The sequence below is a fragment of the Ursus americanus genome, chromosome 34 (assembly GCF_024610735.1).
Source record: "Ursus americanus isolate L20-20 chromosome 34, mUrsAme1.1.p, whole genome shotgun sequence".
In the NCBI taxonomy this organism is placed as follows: Eukaryota; Metazoa; Chordata; class Mammalia; order Carnivora; family Ursidae; genus Ursus; species Ursus americanus.
This window is the reverse complement of record NC_142160.1, coordinates 4,796,189-4,808,782: the sequence shown is the minus strand read 5'-3', so window position 1 is coordinate 4,808,782 and position 12,594 is coordinate 4,796,189.

Sequence of the window (12,594 nt, the reverse complement as noted above, 5' to 3'; positions counted from 1 at the left end):
AACCGACATTTTGACAAGATGCCATGTACACATAAATCCACTTCATCTTGGGGGCGATCCCCCACCCTAGTCACAGGTGCAGCCCATACACAGGTGCAGGATTATACAGGATTGCACACTGAGGATGGGAACTTCCGGGCTATCTCAGAACTGTGGCCACCACACTGCTCTATATTCAAGTGACTTAAGACATATAATCAATAAATGCAGTGGGTGGTCCTTGATCGACCCCGGTTTGAACAAACCAGTTATAAAAAGACATTGGCAGGACAATAGTTTGGTAAAGGTAATAGGAACTATTGTTAATTTTGGTGAAGTGAGAATGGTATTTCAGGTATCTTGAAAAAAATAAGAGTCCTATGTTGTACAGTTGCAAGCTGACATATCTAGAAATAAAGTATCATGATGTCTGTAATTTCCTTTAAGATATTTCTTCAAAGACAAGAATTTGAAGAGGTCATTATGGCAAAATGTTAAGGGTTGTGACGTCCAGATGACAAATGTTTTCTATGAGGTTTTCATTATAAAAAGAAAAACAAGAGAGCAGTGAGAAGAAACATCAGGGCCTTGACACTAGTTTTTGGAAGTAGATAAATGGCTGACAGAACTTGTTTTTAATAGCTTTTTATTTTGGAGACTTTGAGATTTGCAGAAAAATGGTCAAGACAGTAGAGTTCCAATCCGCCCTTCGCCCAGCTTCCCCCATGTTATCTTAGCTAACTAGCATTTGCCGAAACCAAAATGAAGAGACTAGCATGGGTATGAAGTACTAACTAAACTACAGATTTGGGGCGCCTGGGTGGCACAGCGGTTAAGCATCTGCCTTCGGCTCAGGGCGTGATCCTGGCGTTGTGGGATCGAGCCCCACATCAGGCTCCTCCGCTATGAGCCTGCTTCTTCCTCTCCCACTCCCCCTGCTTGTGTTCCCTCTCTCACTGGCTGTCTCTATCTCTGTCAAATAAATAAATAAATAAATAAATAAATAAATAAATAAATAAACTACAGATTTGTTTGAACTTCACCAGTTTATCTTTTTTTTTTTTTCTTTTTAGTATTCTGGGGGCTCCACACTGCATTTAGTGTTGCTTAGAATTGTGGAGAACATCGAAGGTTTTAGCAGGATAGGAAAAGGTTCAAGAAGACTGCTGGTTGCACAGAGCTTGCGTCCTCAGTTGAAATAAGCGAAGAGTGTAATTAATGGCCAGCTGTTGCTAACATTGCACTCTTTACTTGACTTCTGTAGAGTGATTACTAAAAGCAATTTGAGGATAAGAGTTTAATAAGGTGACTCTGGGAAACAAACTGAGGGCTTCAGAGGGGAGGGAGGTGGGGGAATGGGATAGACCAGTGATGGGTATTAAGGAGGGCACGTATTGCATGGTGCACTGGGTGTTATACGCAACTAATGAATCATGGAACTTTACATCAAAAACTAGGGATGTCCTGTATGGTGACTAACATAACAAAAAAATATTATTAAATAAAAAAAAGAGTTTAATAAGATGAATAGTAACTTTATACAGTAACACTGGAGATTGTTTATATTTGAACAAATAGACCAGAAGACCACACAACTACCACCACTACCAAGAGCAAAGACAGCAAAACAGAAACAAACAAATACACAAACAAAAAACACCTTTCTGATTTACAAAATATTTGGCCTTTGGTTTTAGGTTTTGGCTTTCCTGTCATAAAAGATCAAGACAGAAATAAAATCGGTGTTACCTATCCATGGAAGTTTTCAGTAAATATCCGCACTCAGTAAGACCAAAAACTGAAACACAAGCAAGTGAGCCTTAGTTTCCTGCTTTCTGCTTTCTGCAAGTCAGCTTAAATTTAATGAATGAAATCGTTACTTTCAAAATTGGTAATGACCAAAGTCAACAGATAAGCCTGGAAATTTCTCTATTAAAAATTCTTTTTCAAGGACAATACCTGAAGAAGTAACATCTTCATTTCATTAAAACAACAACATGTATTCCTACTGAACACAATATCATTACAGAGCTCTCAGTTTACTGGTCCACGTGAGACCACATCTGCCTGCGGGGGAAGGGGGTGACTGCCTTAATCCTTTCCATATGTGACTTTGACAATGGATCCTCAGGGGGGGACATTTCTCAACATTGATATAAACATAATTTCTGCCAAAAGACTGACATACTGGTTGGTTTAGAAAGGTTTATTTTTGAGCTCAAGATAGGCTTGGCAGTTTTTGACACTAAGTCACATGCTCAGACACTGTCACATTTGGAATCTGAGAGCTCTGTCTTATGGGAGATCCACATCTAAGGCTTGCTGGTGCGAATTTGAAGCCTCTTGCTTTACCGGTGCAACAGCTTGACGAGGCGGAGTCTTCAACTGTCCAACAAGAAATCACATTGCTGTGGACGATACAAAAGTCCCTCACTTGCAGGCCTTGTGAGCCTCCGGGTTGAGTGAAAGGAGACTTCATGTGGCTCTTACATTGTTCAAAACCAGTAGAATGGCTTTTATTTTCAGGCCTGGCACTGAACTATTATTCTGTCAAGACTGGCATTTTTGTGAATTCCCAGTGTTTGTTTCCCCATTGTGATTCTGTGACCACATGAGAAGCAAAATCTGGCATAATAATTAAAATTACAATACAAGAGAACTATTAGAGGGGTCTCCCCTAGTCTCTTCAGAGTTGGATAAAATTTAGTGAAATCCTCAATTCTGTGCTCTGTGGAATCCCAACACTCTCCTCCGAAGTCATGAAATTTTCCAGATGACATTAAGATCTCATAATCTTCCTAGATGAGAATTTCTGCTTCTGATTTCATAGATCACTTTGTATCCATGGTACATATATATTAACTCATAAATGAAACTACTTCCTTCCTTAATTTCAACAATCAAACTAATGAGGAAATAACAAGGCTGTCATAGCAACCCTGGGCCACAAAATATGAAAATAGCCAGTTGGACGTCTTGGAAATGTAAAAGGACATTGAAATAAAAACCAAGTAAACCTCAAAATAGATGAATAGAAAATTAGCAGAATTAGTCAATTATAATAGAATTTATGATTCTAAAATTTATTCTGGAAAAAATGCAATTTATTCTGAAATGAGATTTAATGTATTGCAGCTAGAATAAGGACTACACTCTGAACACAATACAGTGGTATTAAGAAATAGAAAATTAAATAAAAGAGAGTTTAAGAGAGATTGAAAATATCACTCGAAAGAGACCAATCAAAAGTTACTGGAGTTTGAAAAGTAGAGAGCAGAGAAAAGGGCATTATTTTATTCTGTCTGCCTAATTCCAAATTACAATACATCAATTAATTTTGAAATAGCTACATGCTCTGCTCTCCCTCAGTTCATTTTGTTCCTGACCTGGCAATGAGATCTCCTCGGCATTTCCTCATGATCTGTACTATGTCTCTCTTTTCCTGTAGATTTCTTTCCTGCCAGTGGAAGTTAAAAGGAAACGGTGTTGCTCAAAGTGTGCCGTCCGAAAGGATATTGCCAAAGGCTGTGACGAAATACGACAAATTCCCTGTCAAACAAATTGGGAAATTGGTTCACGCAGGAAAGGCTGTGGGAACTCCTCCAGCAAAGAAACCTGCCTAACCTAAATGTAAATTACGTTTCTGAAATGACTTCATTTTGGAACTTCTTTTTCACTTGTACAATTGAACGACGTCAGAACTCCCAGCCCTAATGGAGGAAGAAGGCCTGAAACCATCTGAGAACTGTTCATTCTTGGAAAAGTGCTCCATCTTGGGTAAGCACAGAGGAATCGCTGGCGCAGACACGCCAGCATGATGTGGCGGGCCGGGGCAGCTGCCAGCTTCTCTGCCATGGCGAACGGGGCTCGCTGGCAGAAGGGAAGGGCCCCAGTTAGCCAAAGTATGGCAGATCCCGAGGCTGTGTTCAGGCACATCAAAGAGCTGAACGAGCCCAGCAGAAAGTATACACAAGCCTTGACAATGGCCTGACCTTGGAACTCGCTCTTCACCGAAACCTAGGTAACACCGGCAGAGAACAAATGGCTCACGAGCTTGAGGTATTCCAGCACAACCTCTGTTCAAGCCTTGGTCTATTCCTGAGCAATGCGGATACAGTGATCCTAGGAAGTCAGAATTATAAATTAGGATTATAAAAATTTGGGGCCCCTGGGTGGCTCAGTCGGTTAAGTGTCTTCCTTTGGCTCAAGTCATGATCCCAGGGTCCTGGGATCGGGCCCCACGTCAGGCTCCCTGCTCACCTGGGAGTCTGCTTCTCCCTCTACCCTTCCCCCCTGCTCATGACCTCTCTTTCTCACTCTCTCCCCCAGATAAGTAAATAAGATCTTAAAAAAATAAAAAGAATATACAAATTTTTCTGAGCAGAAACATCAGCTTCTGCACACCATAGAACTCACAGAGTCTGTCAAGACAGGATAATAAACAGAGAAACAAGCAAGTGAACGAAACCAATAAAACAGCAACCTAAGGGGAAAGTCGGAGACTATATTTGATATGTTATGTAAAGTGTTCATTTTTTAACCAAAATTAGGAGATGTGAGAAGAGAGAGGGAGCCATGGCCCACGCTGAAAACCAAAGGGAACAAATCAGTTCATATATTCCCAGATGTTATGCTTAGGAGAGACTTCAAAGCAGCTATGACAAGTACGTTCAAACAAGTAAGGAAAACTGGGTTTAAGGAATTACAGTGTGAGTAACATCTATTTGAATAAACCAATAGAGATTCTAAAAGGGATAGAATTTATTTTTCATAAAAATGATCTAAGGGAATTTCTGCAGTTGGATAAGGATAATAACTGAAATTTTAAAAAAAATCACCTAAGGGGTTCAACATCAAATCAAGATGGCAAAAGGAAAAGCAGGGAATCGCATATGGCTAAATGGCTATGGCCTTATCTGCGGAACATCAGAAAATGACAGAATAAATCTAAACAAGGAGAAACCCGTGGTAAACCACTGAGAGCACTAACCTGTAACAGAAGTCTCAGAGGAAAGAAGAGAGAAAAAAAGCAGAAACCATACTTCAAGAATGGATGGCCAACCACATACTAAAAATTTCAACAAACGCCAAAGAAAATAAATACAAAGAGAGCCACGTCGTAGTCAAAGATACACTCAAAGTAAAGAGAAAATCATGAAAGCAGAAAGAAAAGAAAGAAAAGAAATGACTTGTCACACACAGGGAAGCATCAATGGGAATCATGGCTGACATCTAACCAGACATGATGTAAGGCAGAAAATACTGGAATGGCATATCCAAAGTGCTGCGGGACAAGTGCTGCAGGACAAGTGCTGCAGGACAGTCCGCCAAGAATTCTATTTCCAGAAAAAGGATCCTTCATAACCAAAATGTAATAGAGACATGTCCACATAAACAGAGTGAAAGAATTTATTGCTAGCGGAACAGACATACCAGATGCACTATAAGAAGCCTTTTGGGCTGGGAAAAAAATTTATATCAGGTGGCAACGTGAAGCCATAGGAAGAAAGCCATGAAAAGGGCAAATGTTCGGTAAGTGACGTTTTTCTTATTTCTTCTCTTAACTATGTTAAAAAGCATGAGATTGTGCAAGTGATAATTATAACACTGTTCTTAGGGGACTTACACCAAAGTTGAATATATATAACGGTAGTAGCCCAGAGGGAGGTTTGCAAATGCATCTATGTTAGATAAAGTTTCTATATTTTGTCAGAATTAAGTTCTTGTTAATCTGACCTAGGTGGTGAAAATTAGGAAATATTGTAATCCCTACAGCAACCACTAAGAAAAATAACTCAAACATAAAGTTAAGAATCAACATAGTCTTTAGCATGCTGTGGTGAAATAAATTTATCACAAAAGGTGGTGGCGAGTGGAAAAACAAAGGATCAAAAGACAGAATGTTCTCTGACTGCAACAGCTTCAGAGATTGACGACAGAAAGAAAGCTGGTAAATTTAAACATACGTGGGAATTAAAGAACGCACTTCTAAATGACCACTCAAAAACATTACAAGAGAATTTGGAAAAGATCTTGAACTGAACGAAAGTACAAAACATGACCTTGTCGTCATTGGTGGGGTACAGCTTGTGCAGGGCTGAGAGCAAAACCTGTAGGTGTAAATGCTGATATTAGGAAAAAAGAAAGGTACCAGGCCGACCACCTGAGCTTCCCCTCGAGAAACTAGACAAATATGTAATAAAAAGTCTGACTTCAGTTTTTGATGTTCGACTACTGATGACTCTTGGGTCTCAGTGTCCCAGTTTTTGATGTTCGACTACTGATGACTCTTGGGTCTCAGTGTCCCAATTCCCCTTCTGCCTGCTGTCTGGACAAGCTGATTAGAAAGCCCGGCCCATGGGACGTTTCAATCCAGCGGAACATCCGCACCCAAGCCGCAGACCCTAACCACCGTCAGCACCGCAGGCCAGCCTTCTCTCCCGGCTTGCTCGAGCAACTCTCATTCCTGCCTGGGAGCTGCCCTGCCCGCTCAAGAAAGCTTCATGACGATAATAACAGACATTCCGTTTGCGCGTGGGGGATGCGTGTGGCATCGTCAGTCTTGACATCCAGACCAAATTTTGGGTGCGAGAAAATAAAGCGGAGTTCCTTCGAGGTGAGGAATCCAGTTAGTGGGACACAGGTAGTCTGGATGAGGAGGGACCCGAGGTCCCTCTGGGAGGATGGCAGGTGGGTGGCGCCCCAGAGTAGCCCGGGATCTGAGACAGGGAGGACTTAGGGATTCCCAGGGAGGGCTAAATGTGGCATTTTACCCGAAATCCTCTAGGGCAGGTGGGAAACTCACCACCACCAAGATAAGCACCTAAAATTTGGCTTATTTTAGCAGATTGATTCTTTGATGCTGCAGGTGCTTAAGAAATGTAACCGATGCAAAGTGACATTTGTGTGATTGGATCTGTGCCAAAGTTGAACAAATTCTATCTGGGTTTTCAAGGGTCACAGACAAGCTTTTAAAGAGGGTCCTCTCTTGGAAACTACTTCTTCAGAAGTGCGGCGACTGCTCTTCGGGAAGTCCTTTCTGACGGTTTCATGTCGGCTGCGACAATTGGGGTAACGGCGTGGCTTCGAAGGAGGTGTCTGCGGTAACCCGGATCGCTGTCGATTGTCACCGTGCATTGGCCGCTCCTCTCTCCCCTATGCCGCTGCAAGGCTGTGGGACCCTTTGTGGGGAGTAAGTCATCAATGCGACTCTACTGATGGAGTTTACTGACATGACGAGTTATTTTATTTTTACCATCATTGATTCCATGTTTTCCAAGCAGGTGTTTTGTGAAAATGGTCACCTTTTAAATACATGATGAATGTACAAATACGTTCGCAATCATATTTAGGTAAAAAAATGAGGTAATGATTTATTTCAGATGCTAGGCAGTTGTCGAACAATATTAATGTGTGCAAATCAATAGATGAGCACAGAAGAATCGCGGCAAGGTCTGTGACACAGATGGCTCCATAATGGGGTCCATCTTTCATCAACTTAACCCAATTCCTCCTGTTCCTAATGCCTCGTCCCTTAGGATGGATGGGCTTTGCTGTGGCATGTGCATAAGGCGTCTCCCACTTAACAGCTGCTGAGGGATGTGTGCTGACAACGAACAGCCAGATGGTTATTAGAGAGGCCCCTCACATGAATGACAACTCTATGCAGAGGTGACAAGACATAACCAGACTTTTCATCTAAGTTTTAAAAATTAGAGGAGACCCAGGACTTACAAATAATGCGGATGGAGGGTAACATTGGCTGCACTTTGTTCATGTTTGGCTAAGCAATGAACTAGGGAAAGCCAAGCCCAGGTTCCGTGAGAAGGAGCCCAGAAACAAAGTGGAGACCTCTGGGAAAGCCTTGGGCAGTGTGGCCAACGCTATGAGACAGGCTGAGGGGTCAGAGCAGACAGAGCCTCAGGGGAGCACCCCAGGCTGTGCGTTGAGTCTCACTCCCCCGGCTCGGCCAAGGGTGGTTAGAGGGACCTTCTTGGCCAAGTTGCAAGCCATCCTCAAGGGGACACTGCCCCTTGTCATCCAGCAGGAAAAGGTGATCCCATTCCTTAAGAGAGGACTAACCTGTAAGAGGTTCCACAGTTTCTTTTCTGTGAAATCTAAATACCAGTCAGTTTCAGGGAAGATTCCACAGCCTCCGCTCCTGCCCACCCAATGACAGTCTCCAGGGGACAGCACCCAGGAGTCTATGGGGAAAGCACACACCCTGTTTGATCCTTATGCCCCTGTATTTAAAGAATCATGAGATTTATTGGGGACCCAGAAGACAAAGATAACTGCATTTCTTAACTTAAAAATCAATCCCAACATTACGTATCAAAGCAGATTACATATTAGTCATTATAAGGAATTTCACAGATACGCACAGCACACAGAACTCCCAAGGCCCAGAAGCTAAATCAAGACATAATGAAGAAGATCAGGAGGATATCAACATCTGAAACCATATGTTTTCATGCAAAGAAAGCAAAGCCTGAGGAAATGAAAGCTAGAGGGAGAGAGGCAGGAAGCAAAAGAAGAGAAAACCCAACTTTGTATTTTGTGTGTGTGAGTGATAAATAGCCCTGACTGCCATTCAAAGACAAAGAAAACAGTCAAGTACTTTTGACTTGGCAAACTGAACAAACCATAAATCACTCATTCAAGAATGCTACCCAGGCTAGGAAGTTACTGATGTATAGTTTAAGGGAAAGTTCACAAAGTACTAATTACTTTCTGGGTGAAAATTTAGTTGTGATGAAATCCAGTTTTTAATGCATAATGAATTATCATGCTGTGAAATACCGTGCTTTCTAAAATCACTTTCCCTCATCAGATGTGAGGTTCACAACCTCAAAAATTCATCTAGAGACAGCTCACTGAAAAATGGGCCTCAGAATGTAAGATAAATGATGAAAACACAACAGGTTTATTCACATGAAGTTAGACAATCTGGAGGGACATGAACACAATTTGATGTTTTTTGGAAACACCAAAAACTTCAAGTTTTCTAAAAAAAAAAAATTTAAAACGTTTAGGACTCTGTACCAAAGAAACAGAGATAGTATCCCATTGGATTTTTTTCTTTTAGAAGAAATTTCTGAACCACATTTTATTCTTAAATGTACTACTTACAATCTAATCTAAGCTTCTGATAAAAGGTTTTTTTTCAATAATAAACCATCATTTATTAAAATAAAATGGAATGAAAATACATCATTCTTAGTATTTACAATATTTTTATAGAGTTAATGGTGGAGATTCTGAATTTATAGACTTATTCATGAAAGTCTTCTTTTTAGAATTTGGACTGTATTACTTTTTTGTAGTTAGCCTGGCTGGAGGCTTGTGTGTTTTGTTGGTCTTTTCGAAGAATCAGGTTTTGGTTTTGTTGGTTTTCTCTGTTGATTTCTCGCTTTCAATTTCATTGACTTCTGCTCTAATTTTTATTGTTCCTTTACTCCTCCTTACTTTGGATTTAATTTACTCTTCTTTTTCTAGTTGATTAAGGTGAAAACTTAGGTTATTGATTTAACTCGTAGGTCTTCTTGGCTGGCACATTTGTTGAATGCTGTACATTTCCTTTGAAGCCCTGCTTTCGCTGTACCTCGTACACTTTGATGAGTTATGGTTTCATTTTTACTTCGTTGAAAATTTCTTTTAAAATTTCTCTTGAGAGGTCTTCTTTGACCCACGTGTTATTTAGAAGTGCGTTGTTGAATCTTCAAGTATTTTGGGGATTTTCCAGCGAGCTTTCTCTCATTGATTTCTAGTCTAATTCCATTATGGTCTGAGAACAGACATCGCATGGTTTCTATTTTTAAAAAAATTTGTTAAGGTGTGTTTTATGGCCCATACTGTGGTCTCTCCTGGTGACTGTTCCAAGGGAGCCTGAGGAGTCTGTCCGTTCTGCTGCTGCTGGATGAAGCGGCCCCTGGGTGTCCATTATTTCTGGTTGGTGGATGGTGTTGCTGAGTTCACCCGTGTCCTTACTGATTTCTGCCTGCTGACACTCCCATTTCTAAGGGACAAGTGTTAACGTCTCCAACTGTAGTAAGTCTACTGTTTTATCTTATCCTCCTTGTAGTTCTATCAGTTTTTGCCTCACATATTTAAATGCTGTAAAACACAATTTATCATTATATAACGCTTTTCCTTATTTGTTTTACGTTTATTTGCTTATAATCCCTGCAACCAGCATGGGGCTCAAACTCATGACCCTGAGATTAAGGGTCGCCTGCTCTACTAACTGAGCCAGCCAGGTGCCCCAGTGCTTTTCCTTATCCCTGCCACAACTTTTCTTTTTTCCGAAGTGCTCTGTCTGAAACTAATAGGCCTCGTTCTGTTTTCTTCTGATTAGGGTTAGCACAGTACATTTATCTTCATCTCTCTACTTTTAATCTATATGTGTTTTTATATTTAACGTGGGTTCCTTCTAGACACCATACAAGTGGGCCTTGTTTTTTGATCTACTGACATTCTGTGCTTTTTAATTATTGATATATTTGGATTAATATCTACCATATTTGCTACTATTTTCTATTTGTTGTCCTTGTTTCTTTGTTCCTGGTATTGTTTTCCACTCTTTTTCTGCATTGTGTGGCTTAAACATTTAATATGATTCCATTCTCTCTCCTTTCTTAACATTTCAATTATCCTTGTACCTTCTCTTTTTTATTAATAGACAGTTACTTCTTCAATCACTTTTATTTTTATTTATTTTTTTACTTCAATCATTTTAATTGGCTTTGTCATATTTGTGCCTCTTGTTGTAAAACCACCATAGATCTCTTTTGAACTTAAGTAGACATAAACAATTAATAAATGTAGAGGCAAAATCAGGCTAATGTATCTATCGCGCATAAGAAAATGCAAAGCCAGCTCTTTTAATCTGGGGAGAAATAAGAGGAAAGAAATCACCTTTAAAATTGAAAACACATTTTAAAAATGTAAATATTAAGAGTGGTATTGCAATTGTATCTTAACTTTATTTGGTTTATGTCATCTGGGACATTGATCTCATGAGTCAGGGGGAAGAGAGAAGCCAGGGAGAAGGATCTCTAAACAGGGAGAAGAGAGTAACTGATAGCATCCAGTGTTCAGATAATCGGAAAAATCAGGGCTGAAAATATGTTGCTAGACTGGGAAAATGGTGGGCCATTCATCTCCTTGTACAGAAATTGGATGCTGTTCCCATAGCGATGAGGTCTCTCCTGTTGGAACATTTGCTGGAGCTCTGGTCTCTTGGAAGAAGTGCAGAGAAAGCACCATTTGTCTTAATCAAACCCTTGCTATTCAGGCTTTTCCCACTCCCCATGAACATGGATCATATTTATAAAATTCTAGAATTAGTACCAAAGTAAAATGTATGCGAGAATTTCCAATGACTCTGCACATTTTTGAGAGACTTTGATGCTTAATGCATTTAAATAAGATAAGCAAGGACTTCCTCTATGTAGTTGGATTATTTACTTAATACACTATGAAACTCACAGGATTTTTTCCTTAAACTGGAAGTAAGTTTGGAAAACGGAAGGTTTGTGGAAAAGCAGTAAAGCTTGCATTTGACCTGAGCTGCAAACTCAAGAGAGTATCTCATCTTCAAAGAACTCAGCTGAGTAGAGAAAAACTCAAGACACTACAAACATGGATAAGGTCAGAAGCAGCATCTTCTGAATGCAGAATTCAGCAGATAATGTAGACATAAGGAATGTGGTAAAACTCAATGAAAAATCTAGAAATACATTATTTTGACATTTTGCTTCCCCAACAAAATCTTAGTGAATGGTGTCTGCATTTGGGTAGTGTTTCTAGTAGGTGTATGTCCAAGTTCCTCAATATCCACTTCAGAGGAACGAAGGAAAAAAATAGTATCAAGCGTTTCCAATTCAATTTAACGGATTGTGACGTTTCTCTCTACTCTCTCATCAAATCTTTTTAAAAGGACAGTAAATGGATTTTAAGAAAGACATACACCCACAGGACTATAGTAAAATAGAGACGATAACAGCAATATAGTTTTGCAAGTGAGACAACAAACCCAAAGAAACCAACCCCCGGCTGGGAGAGGGAAAGCTGAAGATGCCTAAATCTGTCCTGCGAAGGTCCCCAGAGCTGGGGACAGCCCATGTACCCGGAAGTGCAGGCAACGCCCCGCCCCAGGGAACGTGTCCGAAGGCCAGGGGGTGGTTACCCCCAGTAACACCAGGCTGCAGAATCATCAGAGGCCTTCCCGGAGGCTGGCCACCTCAGTCAGTATCGCCTTCCCGAGGGAGAGTCTATGTGAGGAGCGACCATCTTTGGTAAGAATAAGTGAAGTCAGCCTTAGAAATGAGAAATGTTAAATGCAGTTTTCAGAGCTTTGTCAGAGATGGAGACTGGAGAAAATAATAGAAAAATGCATTCATGCAAAAAATGAAGATGTTAGGAAAACCTTACAGTGTAGGTAGTTGTTACTCACCTGACCGATTTCTTCCTCTCAGATCAGTGGACTGACTTTCAGACTCCCAGACTCCTGAACGGCGATTTTAAGAGTTCTAGATAAAAGTTCAAGGTTTGTGAATGCTGCTTGGCCTCAAATTCTCTTGACATGTTGACATAGTTCAACTATTTCCGTTT